General features: G+C 32.3%; 1 pseudogene; it reads right to left on the bottom strand.

Moving 5' to 3' along the window:
• LOC110429389 (uncharacterized) overlaps nucleotides 1-2069 on the bottom strand; it is a 9834-nt pseudogene extending 7765 nt beyond the window's left edge.
• Between the last annotated feature and the right edge of the window lie 10509 nt (nucleotides 2070-12578).

Raw genomic sequence — 12578 nt, forward strand, 5'->3', positions numbered from 1 at the left:
CATTCAAATAATGGGTAGTTATCACAATCCCATTTAAACCATATCACTTATCATGAAACTAAAAGTTAGGACCATTAAAGATAATGTGATTTTTAATTTCAGAATTAAAAAATTCCAACATAAACCAGTATTAAGAAAGCATACCCTTCTACATCGCTTTCAGCTGCTTGTTCTCCAGCAACATCTTTCTTTTCATTCATGTCATCATTCTTATCCCAATAGATAGATTTTCTTTAATCTTTCTCAGATTTCAGTTGTTGGTTGCAGATTTTGCACTTGGCACTTAATCTAAACCAACAATTAGCTTCTACATGGTTTTTTTTTCTTACTGTAGTTGCATGTAAGAAATATGTATTTTTTATTTTAAGGCCTGTTGCCTTGATAACCTTTTCTTCCTTTTTGATCTGTTGGCATCTTTCTCTAACTTGTATCATCACTTATTTGTGCTTTTTGTCTTGCTAGCATTGCACACTCTAAACTGTTACTAGCTCTCATAGCTAAACTAGAATTTGTTGCTTGTAGTGCATTTATCACATCATTCAAAGTGAGCTTATCTACGTTTTTGGACCCTTTTGATGAAAATATTGTAGGCTCGAACATTTTTGGCAGAGAAAGAAAAGCCTTTTGTACCATTCTACTTTTTAAAATCTTTTCACCAAGTAGCCTGACTTGATTAACAATCTTAGCAACCTTGTTGATGTGGTCGTTTACTGTTTTAGAGTCCTTTATTTTGATGATCTCGAATTCCCTCATAAGATTGAACATCCTTAATTACCTGGTATTGTTAGACCACTGGAATTCTTCTTGGAGTGTATCTTAGATCTAATTTGCTATTTCATAAGCCATTATTCTTATAAATACCACTTCTCTAACACAAGCTTGAATGAATGATAGAGTACTGAAACATTTGGCCATTTCCTCTTCATGTTGTTTTACATGAGCTAGGCTAGCATTTTCTTTGAGAGACAAGAGGCTCATACCTTGTCTCAACTACATCACAAAGATTGTAAGCCTTTAAATAAGCTTTCATTTTTACCGACCGGGAGGAAAAATTATCTCCATTAAAGGTAGGTGGAGTTGGGTGGGAAGTAGTGGTAAAAGTTACCAACGAGGAAGTGTTTTTTCATTAAACAAGTTACTATCAACTATTGAGAAAGGCTTTGTAAAGGATATGTTTCTGTGTTTTGGTCCCTTGAGAGCTTATAGAAGCTCTGATACCATGTTGATTTTGATGATAGAGAGCAAGCCTTTGAGTATGCGAAGGCTCTGTTGTGGAGGTTCTAAAAACAAAGAAAACTTTGTTTTTATCTAAAGTGAAATATCAGTAGCAATTCATGCCTTAATATCAAGCTTTATAGTACAAGTGAAATATAAACACCTATCAAAGAAGATTAACACTTGATCTAATTGTTAAAACATGTGTAAAACATGAGTTTTAACATAGCATGCACATCTCCACATATGAAGGGTTGCAGCTACCGATATATATGCTTTTTTCTAGGTTCAGCCTCTACTTTCTCTCTCTCTCTCTCTTTCTTCTTGTAAATACAAGGATTCAATGAAAGATCTCCAAACTAACAAGAAAATTATTTTGAAAAAGAAATGATTAAGGATATTGCCATACTTGTTCAACAATAAATTATAAGCAGAAAATCAAAGTAAATGAGAGAAACTATTATACACAATGGGTCATGATAGTTTTGCCAAGAGAAAACATATATAAAAAGCTTTGCAAAGAGAACTACGACATAGACCCATTATGTCATGACAGTCTTCGACCAAACATAAAATTGCAATGTCAAATATGTAGTGTATAATGCTTGATCCCAAAGAATAAATTAACAACGAAAGTTAAGCATATAAATACCATGGTTGGGAAGAATGAGGTGGTTAGCCCACATATCAGAAGGAATCAGGTAAGCCATTTTTTTCTCTTCCTTCGGTTCTTTTTGCACCTTCTCCACCAGAGACGAGCTCTCTTTGTCCACATCCTTTACACGGTTGATGAGTTTCAACACGTCGTCGTCTTCTTCGTCACTCGAGAGGGCAAAGAAGTTTTCTGCAACCATGGGAAGACTCAGGAAATAGAAAAATCAGATACTAATAAAGTGTCGTGGTTTGACAGGGCTTTAGCCTAGCTTTGTGTTTGTGTTTGTGTTTATGTTTTGTAACATTAGCATAGACTTCCTAACTGTGGCATTTTATGAATGGGGGCTTGCTTAGGGAGAAAGTTTGGGGCTTTGGATTTGTCTAGATTTATTATTACAAGTATACCCTCTAGGCTTACAATTTAGCATTTTGGGATGTTGAAAATTTACACTTTTGTAGGTTTATACCATTTTGTCTTATTGTCTAGTGATTCTAGGGTTTTTAATTTTAATTTTTAACCAATGCTAAAATACTTGAGCTTCAAAATAAAAAGATCTTTTTTTATGTTTTCTAGGTGTTTAGTGTTGGATAGAAAAAGAGTAAGGCAAGATTTGTGGTTTATTTAGGAGTATGATATGCATATTGATCACAAAGATTTTTTTTTAGGGTAATCACAGACACTACTAAAAATCAACATTATTTTGACAGTATTTATTTTAGCGAAAAGTAAAGAGTACTATTGATAGATTTCCAACCATATAATTTTTTTCAAATTTAATTGCTCACAATTTCCAACAAAAATTCATTTTTTGAAAAGCATTATGTGCAATTTAAGAAAAACATTAATGTGAATTTTTCGATGAATCATTTTATTGAAAATGCATCTGACATACTTTTGTTGACGAATTTCATCAAAATTGGCCCTTAAAAATAAAAAAAATATAGTTTTTTTGTTTTAAAATCTTTTACGGACAAAAATTTTGTTGGAAAACGGTAACTATAAAAATTTGGTTATTTTGTTTTCTTCTTCATTTCTAACCCCTTATCTTCTTCATCCTAAACCCTAATTGTCCCTCCCGCCCATTTATTTTTCCCCTCTTATTGATGCTCTTATTGACAATCCTTTGTCTTCTCCTCATATCAACGGTTCACAAGCCTTTTCTCGTTCTTATATTTCAAAAGCTTGCCCAACCCTTTTTCTTCTACTTCTTCTTCTTCAATTTCTCTCTCTTTTCTCATAATTGTGATTATCTATCTCAAAAATAGAAAAATCTCTAAAATATGGGGTTTCAATTATTCTTTTTCTCATTTTAGTGGTAAGAAAAATAAATTTCTTTTAATAGATTTATTAAAATAAATTTCTTTTAATTGATTTATTAAATTGTGATTGTTTTGGGTTGTTTCTTTGTTCTTTAGTTCTTTAAAGAATCATATGAGTGTCTATAAAAAGTTGGTAATGCTTTGTGCTAGTGAAGATTGTAATCAAATGGAATTAGTTTTGCAATTGGGAGGAGATGAGTCCTTTGATAGTTGGAAGTTTAGCCATGGCGTCATTAACAAAGGTGTAAAGGGTTTAAAAGTTACATGTCTCTAGCATGTCCTATATTTTCTGTATCATCATGATGGGTTGTTGCTAGGGATTGTTTTAAAATTTATGTTGATGAAAATAACTAGTTGAAGCAATTCTTGAAACATCTTGCTTGAGTATCTCTTACTACAAGCTCATAGACTTTATTACAAAGAATTAATTATGTGTCATACAATACAATTTATAAAAAATGATGGGAAACTATTAAAAAAATTTTTTAACTTTTGTCCTATTTAGAGTCACAGAGGTGAAGCCATTGGGAAGGAAATTGACAAATTTTTGCATGATTGGGGGATGCAAAAGGTTTCCTGTGTTTCAATTGATACTGCTAGTTTCAATGATATTGCAATCACATAGTTGAAGAAAAAATTTAACATTGCTAGAACTAGCATTCTAAGACTAAATTTCTTCGTAAAAGGTGCATTGCACATATTGTTAGTCTTATTGTGAGTGATGGATTATAGGAAATGAATGAATTAATTACTTGTGTTAAAGCAACAATGAGATGTATTAGAATCTTCTATTAGGTTAGTCAAATTTAAAGATGATATTGCTAATGATGAAATTCAAAGTAAGTGTTTATTGTGTTTGGATGTTAGAACCAGATCGAATTCTCCTTATTAAATGTTAGATGCAGTTCAGAAATTTGAAAACAATTTTGAGGCTTTTGATGTGGTTGATAATTATTCCATTACTAAGTTGATGATGGGAGATGAGGTGCCCAACTAAAATGATTACGCTAATGTTAGGAGAATTTTTTGCAACAATTTTATGGTTTGATACTAAGGATTTAAGGTTCCTCTTATGTAACCGCTATTATTTTTCTTAATTGTATTTGTGAGGTGTTTTGCACCTTGGAAGAATGGCAAGAAATTTCAGCACTACCTGCACCTCGACAATTCCAAAATAATATGGACATAAGATACTGTTAATGAAATAGACAACATCCAACGGTGTTCAAAACATTTGTTGATCCATTGGTGGTGGCAAATCCCCACCGTTAACCTAATCATTCTTCGTAACCAGATTGTCTCCATCTGTTTCACTAGTCGAGCCCACTTGCTTATTTCCACTTTCTTTTGAAGATGGGGGATGTTGTTGAGGAAGAGAACTTGGGCTTATATCAGTAAAATGTTGTTGAGGAAGATGGGGGATGCTGTTGAGGAAGAGAACTTGGGCTTAAAACCGGCAGAGCTATTATCAAAAAGTTTTAATGATAAACCACCATCATCAATTTTGATACTAGTTTGTTGAATATTAGGGCCCATATTAATCTTAGTCTTGATTTTACGTGCTTTACCACCTTTCTTCGAAAAAGTACCAGCCTAGAAAGTAAATTTTGGAAATTTTAATGTGAACTTGTAACCACGGGCTCCGCAACCTTAAGTTGACCATTCCATGTGGATCTTTTTCATTTTGAAAACTAGGCTTAGCAACGTTTCCAAGTTTATCTCTGTTTGGAATACGTTGCATGAAACTAGGACCCCTACTACTAGTAGACTCCATCACAACAACTTCTTTAGTAGCATCATCCGAAATCTCTCTGTCAAACCAGCAAATCTGTTCTGATATTCCAATCCAAAACCACTCAGATTCTACTCACCAACCTTACCTGATTTTTTGCTATCATTCCTGCTAGAACCACTCATCCTTGAGTCCTTTCCATTAATGATACCTTCCTGTCTTTGTGGTTTATGATTCCATCGTTTGGGGATCATCCATGGCCCAAAATTCTTCTTCGGTACAATATTTGATTTCTCAACAGGAATGACCAAAGGTTCTTCCATCGTTGGTGTCGCTACCACCACAACACTCGAACAGGCCTCCTACCGTTGTCCAAACCGTCCACATTCAAAACAAATTAGATGAATCCCCTCATACTCCACTATTTGAGCATGCTTGCCAACATGTACCTTGGACACCAAGGGCTGTGAGATGCAATTCAACACACAAATGAGCAAAACAGCCCCTCAAAGCTTCTTCAGTATTATGATCAATATGAATAATCCTTCCTACATGAGTCCCCATTCTTGACAATGCAAGACTATTATAATACTCTAGAGGTAGACCCAGGAAACGCATCCACGCAATAATCTTATTAATCTTGTCCAAACTAGGATTGAAATTTGAAACCCATTGTCTAACCGCAATATAATGTCCCCCGATAATCCAAGGACCTCCCTCAAGAACATGTTTATAATCTTATCTCACATCTCAAACTGGAATAGAAAATAATCATGTCCAAGGTCAATCACTTTGTACCTACCTTCAAGTTGCCAGAGATGTTTTATTCGCGCCATCAAGGTTTGAAAACCAAGCACCTTACCAAGTAATTTCACGATCAATGCCTTACGCCAAGGACTCCTCGTTGCCTGCTTCTCCTCTTTTGTAAAGCAAACCCTTGGTACATTTCCTCCCACACATGGAGCTTGGTTCGAGTCCGATTCATCATTAGAGATCTCCTCATCAAATTGCATTTCATCTCTTTGTCCTTCCTCAACCCACTCCTTCCAGCAAGAGTGTTGTGGATACTTAGAACCAGTCAACTTGCCTCTATATGAGGATTTGTCAGAAACATGAACAAGCCCATCATCAACAGCATCGGAATTATTCATATCTTCATCGCCATCCTCAGGCACAGCCCTCAGGCGCTTGAATTTTTTCTTATTCTCTTCAAAAGATCACTATCGCTACTAGGATTAAGAACCATCTTTTTTTACCTTCTCTTTGTTCCCCTTTCCAACAAATTTTCTCATTATACATTTACGAAGATGGGACATTTCTTTTGAACTTTTTCTTTTTTTAAGTTGAGTTGCGTGAGAGATGCTAAAATGTTGGAGATATCGACTAAAAACAAACTATTCTCACAATAACTTATTTTTTTAATTGGACTCAGAGTAACAGTGCTTGTGAGTCCACCACATTGACCAGAACTCATAATAAGGTGGATTGTTAAGCTTGTTTGGCAAACATAATTAGAATTGATTTATCATTCAATATTAGGATTACTGTAACCTTTAAGATATTTGCTGTGGTTTCAAACTGGTTTCTAAATGTAAACAAAGATTTAATTTTAACCTTGCTCATTGACAGGGAAATTAACGAAGTAAAAGAAATTCTACTATGTATTAGAACATACATATTCACTAGACCACCGGGAACGTTGCAGTGAAAGCAAATGCTAAGTTGCTCAACTCCTGCGCAAATAGCTTGGTTTAGAAGGTTTGCAAATGGTGCTACGTATACATATTTAATTAAGGACCAAACTTGAAACCAAGCCTCTTTTATAGTCAGCAACAAGCTTAATCTTTACAGTAATCGATTGAATGCTCTCAACTGCAAAAATAATGGAAAAAGAGTTCCTCAGGGCCATATCCTTGCATCAGGCATGATCTAGGCTCTTGACCCAATTTTTCATTGCCCCACCGAAACAATCCTACTAGGCAGGGCTATCAATCCAACATTAATCATACTTAGTTTATGAATTAACACTTTATTATAAACAAATCAAACTCGAGTGGATGATCCAACTCAAGCCTCTCTAAGCCCAAACTTGTAATTTCAAAAATTGGGCCAATGTTAAAGAGGTGCTAATCTTTAATACAATCTAAAAGCCTGGGTCTAACTCCTTCGAAACACCCCTAGCCATAGTGTTAAGAGAGGTTTGAGGTTGGTTAATTGAAACATTAGGGAAAAGAAGAGTCAATTCAAAGTGAGGATGTGATTGGCCTGTGACCCCGGGTATTATTGGTTGGACTTTGGATTATACTATATATATATGTTGGCGGTTTACTCTTGGTGACGCCGCTAGTTTTAACACTTTGGGCGGTATTGGACAAGGCACCGCCCTTTTCAATTAAAAAAAAATCATATTATTCCCCATAATTTAATAAACAAATAAAAACAAAATAACCCAAATAAGGACTTGTACTTTCGTGATAACTTGATTAAACTAATAGTAATCTTTAAGATATCCAAACAAAGAAAAGCACTCCACCATCTTCCTCGACAAATGTCATTTTCATTGCCCATCTTTTCTTAATTTTCTTGTGGGCTTACAATTTTATACTGTAAAACTTGTTTTGATTTACTCAACCCATGTCGTGCCAAATACAAGACAAGAAACAGAACAGCCGGAAGAGAATAGCAACAGCAATTGTAAAATAAATGATAAATTAACCGCATATAATAAAATTTTAGTTTAGTTAAAAGACAAAATAAAAAGAAAAAAAAAAAAGAGTGTCGTCAGTCGTCAGCCAGCAAGCTGGACTGCACTGCCTGTTGTATTGGAACCAATTGCAAAGTTTCCTTGATTAGCTTTTACGTAAAAAAGTCTCCCTTTGCTGGGCTGGTGAACGCTGATTAGTGATTACAACTAAACAGAATATATGAGAATATCTATGGCTTTTTTTTCATATATATAATTTTGTTTTGTAGTGACAATGATGGATTGGATAAAAACATTAGAGTGGATATTAGGACCCTTTGCGACACTTGATAAAGATTTTGGCGCACATGCTTTACACTCACACACTCACACTCTAGACAAAGAGTGTACTTTTTTTTTTTTTAACCACTACATTTTTTCTTTGTGGCCTGCCAATCGCAACACTGCTGAAAGCCAGTTTTGTCATCCAATAAGAGGATAGATGATTGCGCTTTTCTTTGGTTCAATTTGAATATTGCCTTTGCCCATTGCCCCCCACAACCCAATGTTTTCCTTTTTGAGCATGTTTTACATCAAATTACTGTTTATCAAAACAGTTATTTTGGACTATGGATTTGTGCTTATAACTAAAGCATTTCTTGTTTTTAGTATCATATAAAGTTAGGTTTATGAGTAGATTATGAAAATTTTATATATAATAAATTACACATAATCTAGGATTTATCATATTATAAATTTAAAACAAAAAAAAACATATTTGATTACTATAAAAGAGTCATAGACACAACAGCACTAATTCGAACTCCTCTTCCTTCAATTAAAAAAAAATCATAAATACAACAGGATTCTCAAATTGACTACCTATTCGAACGCAATGCACTATGATCATTCACTTTCTTTTTAACAACTCTCTAATGGGTGAGAAAATAAATATGCAAAATAGGAGAAAAAACTTAATTTATATATATATATATATATATATTGAATTCCTAATCAACATATCATAAGATTTATGATTTTTAGACATCCTTATACCATTAAGCCCACATAGAATATTAGAGCATAGATTATAATATCAACTCATTATCTAGACTAAATTAACTTGCTTGATTTTGATATAATACTTCAATTATATGAAAAAAATCTAATAATCTTCCAATTAGACTGCACCATTTCAATTCAAATTTCAAAAAATAAATTTTCTTAAAAACAACTAAAAGGCTAGACAACTGAAAAATTTATAGGTCCAATTTAAATATAAATTGGTCTTGAAATTACTCCAAACATTGTGTTATCCAATAAAATTGTTTATATCAAAAAATAGTGGCAACTATAACTATAAAGATATAGTAAGCCTATGATCACATACCTTATCAACATGATTTCAATGTGGTAGTGTATCGATGAATAACAACACTGTTTTGATGATCTACTTCTTGTGTTGCATTTGTTTTTCAATCACTTTATTTTTTATTTTATGTCGCTCAAGCTCTCAACAAGAACACTTTATGGTTTATTTAAAAAACCTATACATTTACCTTACATATCTCGATATATGCTTTATGCACAAAAACATGCCCTTAAGTTATCAATTCATTACTTCATTTATGCTTAAGAGCAACAAAGGTGTGTGTGTATCGCACCATAAATCTAATTGAGGATTGAAATCAGTTTCTGAAAAAGTTACTGGATCAACTATATGGCCAATATAACCCTCTCTATGTTAGAACTCACAAATGTTTGAAAGAAGAGCAAGCTTCCTTATTCTTGTAAAGTTCTTTGTGGTACTTATTCTCCAACATTTTGGTGTTAAGGTTTTTCATGAGAAATTTCTTAAACTAATCCCATTTACCTAGCTAGTGTATGTGCCACAGTACTCTACTATATGGGCAAAGGAATATTTACAATCTCAACACACTTTCATTTCTCACTAATTTGAGAACAACTAGTATTAGTCACATTCAAGTCCAAAAACATAGTTGTTTTAGACTTAACAATTTTACCACATCCACTTAGCAAAAAATCTATAGCCCATGAAACAATCTCGGTACCCAATAAAATAACAACAATTGAAACAATACTATATTTTAGTTTTAGTGGGATCATAAAGACGTACCTTTAAAAGACTCCCAATTATGTAGGTGATTAAAACTAGGTTTACATTCCATCAACAACTCAAAAACCGCTTTAGGTTCATATTTGTAAGAGATTCCATTTAGGATATATAAAACTCTTTTAATTACTTCTCCCTACATAAATTCTAGTAAATTGGCCCTGCTCATCATACTCCTCACCATATTCTTTACAGTGCAATTTTGCCTTTTAAGTCATACCATTTTTTCCAAGATTATGAAGAGTAACATATTGGGCACTATTCCATAACTTTCTAAATATATGACAAACGGTTCCTTTTGTTGTTTGCTTGTGTCATGATTGTCATATAATCACCACCTTTATTATACTTGTCACTTTTAATGGTTTTTTCCTAACTATTTCTCAACTTAAATCTCAAAGATCTTGAATTTATCAAGAGTTTCAAACTTTCTTTAATCATGAACAGATAAGCATAGCAAAAAAAAAATCATTAACAAATGTCATATAATATCTACGATTGCAAATGATAACAATATAAAGTATGTTTATGTCAATATGAAGAAGTTTTAATAAACCAAAACTTTGGTTTGACATCTTATCTTAGTTAATTTACCTTTGTAATAGTCAACACATGTCTCCAGGTCATTATGAATATGACTATAAGGATGTTATCCTTTATCAACATTTCTACCATTTCCCTCAAGATGTGTTTTAGTCTTTAATGTCAGAACATGGAAGATCTTTTGGCAACTCTTTCAACAATATATTAGATAAACAACACTAGCTAATAACTTTTGAAAAAAAAATATCTTAATAAATGGATCCTTTATTTCAAAGCACAACCACCATTATCTAACTAAAAAAAAACCTAAATTTCGTCTAAATAGCAATGCATAGAAATTGTTTTTCAATAACAGTTTATGACCATTACTTGAATTCAACCAAAATGCTCATATTAGCTTTTACTTTTACCTCCTCATTGCTGCGAATCATAAGTTTAGGCTCTTTGTTATTTGGCTTTCCCTTGCTTATGAATCCCTGTAAGGTGGCAACTTGATTAATTTCACCATTGACTAGCCACCAAAAACTAGATAGCGTTTTAGTTAAATGAGATTTATGTATAATAAGATTCAAAAAGTTACCGTCATGCTCACATTTCTCTATCTAAGTTTTATTTTTTGAGACAATCTTATTTCTTATGTCCCTTCTGCTTATGAAAAAAACATTTAAGTTCCTTCTTCGTTTTATCTTGACAGTGTTTACGAGCATTATGTTTTGAGTTTTTACTTTTCTGGTGACATGTTTGGGTAACAATAATGGCATTGTTAGGTTTTCAATTTTGATCTTATCCTCCTTTACAACACAACTAGTAATACTATCATTAATGCCTTAAGCTTTATCTTAAGAGTTATAAGCAATGACTATATATATAAATTCAGGTGCTATGGTTGTTTAAGGCTTGATACGAAATACAAGTGTTAGGAATGATGATATCAAGGCTTGATAATCAAGCTTTTCAATTTAGACTAATAGTGAACCATCTTCATGATGTACTTGTTAACTCCCTTTATCCCATCATATTTCATGTAATAATATCCCTTTAGAAGAGTACCAATTTTAGCATTTGACGATTTTCCTATAGCTAAAGAATTTTTATTTTTATTTTGCATTAGTGGTATCAAGAAGGCTACTTAATAGTTGATTATGAATGGATCTCTTAATAACAAGCAGCATAATTTATTGGATTTCTCTCATGCCTCAAAAGCTTTCACAATTCATAGAACATTTTTGTAGGCCTTTTTATAGTCATAACTAGGTTTATCCTATTATCTGAATGACAAACTTAACATCTCTCTTCCTATTTTTAAAGTTTAACCCAAGCACAAATCTCAGCAGTGAGTCACATTTTTATTAATAAAAAACGTGATATTAAAATTTAAGTAATGCAATATAACTAAATAAATAGGGTAATAAAATACTTCAAAACCATAAATGACTATAATGATTATAACCAAAATGTCCAAACTTATCATCAAGTAAACACTTTTAGGTTGAATGCATGACATGTAATTGGGATTCCATTCACATAAAAATGGTCATGAGAATTTAACAAAATCTTTGTAACTTACCATTTTTAGGTGAATAAATTACTAGAATCATTGAATTCTCAAAAGCATGCTCTTATTTGTTGCCTCTTAATTTTAATATACAAACACTACTTTTAGGTGAATAAATGCATACTAAAATCATAGACATTTTTAAAATATATGGATTTCACAAAACTAACCAATTGGCTACTTTAGTGACAACAAATTAGCTAGTACAATAAAACCTCTCTCACAACAAGATATTGCCTTATATTACCCACACAAATTTTATAAGATGATTTTTAACTTAATGACCATAGAACATAAGTGATATATTATCTACCTATGTAACAAAACCTTATGAGATACTTTGGTCACTATATCTCCATTTGTCACTGAATATATCTGTTGTCCTAAAAAACAACTACTTTAAAAATTATAAGGCTTTAGTTATTAATTTTGTACTTTATAACTTTATCCAACATTATACAAAATATATAAATATCAGGGAGAGTACACGCTACCACTAAATTGAAAAAAATACATATTATATCTTTACTACACGTAATTCAAAAATATCATTTTCAAAATATTTAAAATAATCAATCGGATACACATAATAAATAAATAAATAATAAGAGTGTATGAAAAATAAAAAAATAACACAAACATGTAATATAAAGAAAGTCGAATGCAATTTATTAAAATATTTCAAAAACTCAAACATGTAGGCTCTATTGTTGTTAGATTTACCATGCAAGTGCATGTATCA

This window comes from Theobroma umbraticum, unplaced genomic scaffold, assembly GCF_002168275.2.
Source record: "Theobroma umbraticum cultivar Fairchild unplaced genomic scaffold, ASM216827v3 scaffold_44.0, whole genome shotgun sequence".
NCBI classification, from domain to species: Eukaryota; Viridiplantae; Streptophyta; class Magnoliopsida; order Malvales; family Malvaceae; genus Theobroma; species Theobroma umbraticum.